Raw genomic sequence first — 5,567 nt, forward strand, 5'->3', positions numbered from 1 at the left:
TGTCATGTGCTCAAGGGGGAAAAATGTAATACACCAAGAGCTTAAAAAAGGGTAAAGTATATATCGAGGATAAGTAAGAAATAAAACAACACCAACTAAATACCTTTTGAGCTGAATGTAGGCAAAAAACTCTCAGGTTAAGTGTGCTTGAGCTGAGAAAGCTCAAGGATGGGTGATTCCCCTGGGAAGTTCGCGTAGGCCCATCATGGTAAGTTGTTTCGGTCTTTTCTATCGCTCGATGCAGAATGTTACATTAGGGGGAATTTTTTTTTTTTTTTTTGTAAACTATTGTACTTTTATATAATAATAATATAAAGATAAAGATAATATAAAGATAATATAATTATTATTAATGCAAGTTTTGAGAGGAAAAAATTCTTTTACATACTATCTTACTTTATTATGTATATATTAACTAAATATTTAATATACACATAATAATGCATTGAAAAACTCATTATTAGTATTGAAAAACTCATATATTGAAAAATTCATTATTAGTTTTACAGTAATTATTAATTACTGTTACTTTTAGTAATTAATACAAATTTTGGAGAAAAAAATTCTTTGAAGATTATTCTACTTTTCTATATATAAAGATTATATTACATAAGGATAGAGTACGATGATTTGTCAAATGATTAGGCCACCATGTAATGGTTTATCAAAACGAAAAAAACAGAGAGAGAGGTTAATATTGCAATGTTTATTTTAAATCTCACATAATTAAATATCGTGTTACAGCTTCAATTATAATCATCAGATTAAGAAATTTAGAAGTTTTTCATGTTATAAATGTGGGTATATTCAGTATCTCATTCGCGATATGGTGGAGTTGATGATTATTCTAATCAATTAAGTTGTTTCCCATGCAATCATAGGTGAATGACTTTCAGTCAACGGTATGGCAAATTATGTTCACATGATTGACCTCACGGTGCAGCAAAATTTGATTAGAAGAGAGGTTGGCTCCACGGTGAAGGGAGTATTTAGTGGAGTAAAAATATAGTGGGCATTGACTTAAAATATATGATAATATTTGTGACATATGAAAAATTATAAATTGATGAGGGGATATTTTACTAAGGGTAAAATTATTATATTATCTTCGGAGACTACCAACCCGGTGCCACCACGTGACACTCTCAGGAAATGCCACGTGTCATCTAGATCTCCGGTCCATATTTGATTTTGAACGAGACTGACTCGGTCAAACAAGATTATTTCTGACGCCTGATTCAGAGGTTATCTTATCTCTTCAGAGTATGCTCTATGCCCTCTTTAAATAGCGGTCAACTTTTACAGGTTTAGATCATCTAACTACTGGGTGACTTTTCATTTCGGGTATTCTTTTTCTACTAACTTGAGCGTCGGAGTTCTCCCAGGCGATTAAAGGCCCCGTCTTTGCAGGTACTTATTTCGAGACAAATTTCGATGATCGGTCCAGTATTATCACAAATTATGTTGCATATTGTGTTGTGTCTTTTATTTAATATAGATAAAGTTTACAAACTATTTTGGATATGTCTCTCTCTCAACAATGATGGCAGGCATTCTCGATTGTGTGACCCCTTAATTTGTCCTTCTTCGACAGTGACAACAAGTGACAATGGGTTCCCTATTTTCTTTGTACAAGCCAATTGCCTGTGATGCTAGTTGGAAGAGAGAAATTGAGGAAGAAACATTGAACCAAGAGTTACCAATGATGGTGCGATAATGCACAACAACATACGGTGGTTGTAGTTGGCTAATGGTGAATAAGAGACGCGAACAATTATGAGAGGGCAGGCGTGGGGCTAGCCGCAGCCCCCACTCCCACGTCAATAATTATATATTTTTGTTGATTTGTGATTCAAAATCAATTGGTAATTGTTCATTTACATTTAGATTTCATTTCATATGCATTTTATTTGTATTTGATTTATATATATTATGTTAAAGTGACTGGTTATTTTAAGTTATTGATCTCATATGAGAAACTTTTGATCCAAGGGTTGTCAGTGTTTTTTCTTTGTATATAAACTTTCTCTTGACATTTCAGTCAATATTTTCACACATCGACTCAACGAACACACAAGAAAACAAAAGAAACGTGTGCAAGAGAGAAACGATCATAGCCCTAACCCTAATTGGGTATCAATTCTTTCATTAGAAAATTCACAGGATTGTGTGTGAGAGAGGCGAAGATGATTGTTTGAGGGTGCTGGGAATAACTTCGATTTTTGTGAGCTTTGTACTCTTTTTGATTCGTCTTCTTGATTCGGTAAGACAATTTTGATTCATGTTGTATATTTCTGTAATCCATTGTCTATTACCTTAGTGGATTGACTAGGGTGAAACCCTACCGTGATTATGATCGTTTTGATCCAAACACATAAACGTTTTGTTCATTTTTTTGTTTGTGTTATATGTGTTGTGTTCGTATTTTCATTTCTTTGATTTTGTTCTGATATGGATCTTAGTACTGCCGTAGTTTTGGTTGTGTGTTTATTTCACATAATATTAACAATTTTGTTAGTGTGTTTTGTTTGTTTGTCTTTAATACACACTTCAAGATCAATAAAATTTAAATGCAAAAGGATTTCTTTATTTAATAATCTTTACATCATTTCTTTAGATATGTGACCCAAATATTTATGTTACAAATAAGTAGAATTCTCATCAACTAAATTACGTTTAGTACCAACATTATGATGCAAGACCATTAAGGTCTCAACAAAAACATTATCAAATTTAAACATATAAAAACCATCACATAACATTCCATAACCAAACTATTATTCTTAAATATATTAAAAGATTCAGAATTGAATTTAAAAGAAAACCATGCTACATCAAGTTTTTGTAAATAAATTATTTTTTTTAGAAAATGTAAGCACATAAAGAGTTTCTACTAAGTCTAAATAATGCCTGATATCTAAAATTAAACAATAAGTGCCAACGCTTTCAATAAGGGTTTTGCTTTTATTCCCCATGAACACAAAACTTTTATTTAGCTTTATGGTTTGGATTGTAAGGAATTCTTACATCGTATTAGAAATATGAATAGTAGAATCAGAATCAATCTACCAAGTATTATGTGGAATTTCACTAAAATTTGATTCAAAACATACTAAATCATAAATCTTGCCTTTTTTTTCAAACCAAACTTCATATTTTAGATAATCTTTCTTGAGGTGTCCACCTTTATACAAAAGTGACGCTTAATGGTCCCATATTCCTTATTGTGAGCACCTTTAGAAGATTCAATCAGATTGTGAAAACTTTTCTTTTTGCCCTTTCCATTTTTTCTTTTAGAATTCTTTCCAACTTCTTGATGACTCAAAAAATGAACAAAATGAGCTCTTTGATTATTTAATCTAGTTTCCTCTTGAACAAGTATATTGGTCAATTAATTTATATTCAACTTATCTTTTATGGTGTTGTTATTTATTTGAAATAGACCATATTGCTCAAGAGAGAAGGAATTGTGTATGAACTGTACTAAAAAGTACTCATCCACATTCATTCCAAAGTCTTTAATTTTGTTGCCAAGGTCGTCATATCAAGAACATGCTTATGCATAGTGTGTGAATTATCATATTTTATGGTGGTCAAAGTACTTAATGTACTAGCAAAAGATTTATCAACAATTTGAGAACATTCTTGCACAAATTTCTTGAATTCCTTAGCATCACCAGTCTTAGGAAGCGTTGTCTTTAAATTGTTTGCAATTGTCACCCACATAAACATCAAGCTTAATTTGTTCAATCTTTCCCATGTTTATGGAAAGCCCTTTCATCATCGCTACTTTTAGTAGTAATAGCAGTGAGTTTCTTCGTTCGGAGTGCCAAATCAAGATCCAGAACTCCTAAGTGTAATTGGACTTGTTCATTTCAATTAAAGAAATTCAACCGTTAATAAAGGAACAAATGAAATGTGCGAATGCATTGAAACATGTATAGATACTGCAATTAAAATACTCATGCATTAATGCTTTGAAACATAAAATTTCACATGAGTTTAGATTTAGACATTCAACATAACTAAACATAAGGTACATCAAAGTTTTCTTTTTGGTGATACTAACATGTACAAAATAAAACAATTATATGCATTAATTAGATTTATTTTGCTATCTTTGGATATGCAAAGTAAGACTAATAAAACATACAAATTAACACATTTATTTTTGTTAATTATAAAATCAGATAATTAACCTTTGGGGTAATCCCAAATTGTCTTATAATGGAAACTTCAATTTACCTATAAACAAATATCATGCATAATCTTAATGTCATCATCAAACATAAAGTTTGTGAGTAATTGAAAATAATTTATAATTCAAAATTTATTTATTTTAAAATTTTGGACACTTTGGTGAATAACAAATTATTCTTAAAATAAATTTCAAGTTGTAAATATTTTCATAATTCCCATTTTTTTTATATTTCTTTTATTAAATGGGTCTAGATCTAGATCTGATTAATGGATCTAGATCCACTTATGGATCGCTTTATGGATCAGGTTAACCTAATCCGAATTCGAACACAACCAAGTCACTTGACCCAACCATTTAAATGGGTTAAACCCATTGTCTTCATAAGGGCATCTAGGGTTTCACCTTAGCTTGATGCATTGCCTCCGACCATCTCATTCCTTTCCACTTTCATCGTTAACAACTTTAGCTATTGACTTTTCTTTGCCAAATCAACAACCAAGGACCTTAACTGCCGGCAACATGAGAAACGTGTACCTCTGTTAGGGTTGTGCATTAGTTCAATTAGACTGAACAAAATCGAACCGATCGAATTGGCTGGTTTGGTTTGATTATTAAATGGTCAGTTAGTGGTTCGGTTAATTTTAATAAAAATTTTAGTTAGTTTTCCTCGATTTGGTTATCATGGTCGGTTTAACCGAACTAACTGAATCGATGCTCGATTTGGTCCTTCCTTGTACCTCGAGTGCTTCTAGCTATACCAACAAGCACGCGCGCCCACACACACACACACACACACACACACACACACACACACACACACACACACACACACACACACACACACACACACACACACACACACACACACACACACACACACACAGAGAGAGCATGGAAAATACTAGTTGTGGTTGGAGAACGATAAACAAAACCACAAGAATAAGATCATCCAAGGGTCCCTTCAATTTGCTTCTCTAAGAAGCCTGCAACTCTACTCCCCTTAACCTCAATTGTCTCTTCAATTTGGCTTCTCCAAGAAGCCTGTAGCAATTATCCCTTCAATTTCAACCTTGCTCATCCCCCTCAATTGTCCTCCCCCTCAATTGTCCTTTTAATTTGATTATCATTTTTCAATTTTGCTTCTCAAAGAAGCAATTTCAAACAATTGCATTAATAATTTCAAACTCAAAAACATGTTTTTGAAAATTCCACTTGCTTTTGCGACAACTGAAGATGAAGACAAAGATGAAGGGCCGGAGACGAAGAAGAAGACAAAGGGCCAGAGATTCGAAGACGAAGGTGTAACATCTCAATATTTTGAGAAAAAATAATTTTTATAATTTAGATGCCTTATTTATGAATTATT

The sequence above is a fragment of the Diospyros lotus genome, chromosome 12 (genome assembly GCF_014633365.1).
Source record: "Diospyros lotus cultivar Yz01 chromosome 12, ASM1463336v1, whole genome shotgun sequence".
NCBI lineage: Eukaryota > Viridiplantae > Streptophyta > Magnoliopsida > Ericales > Ebenaceae > Diospyros > Diospyros lotus.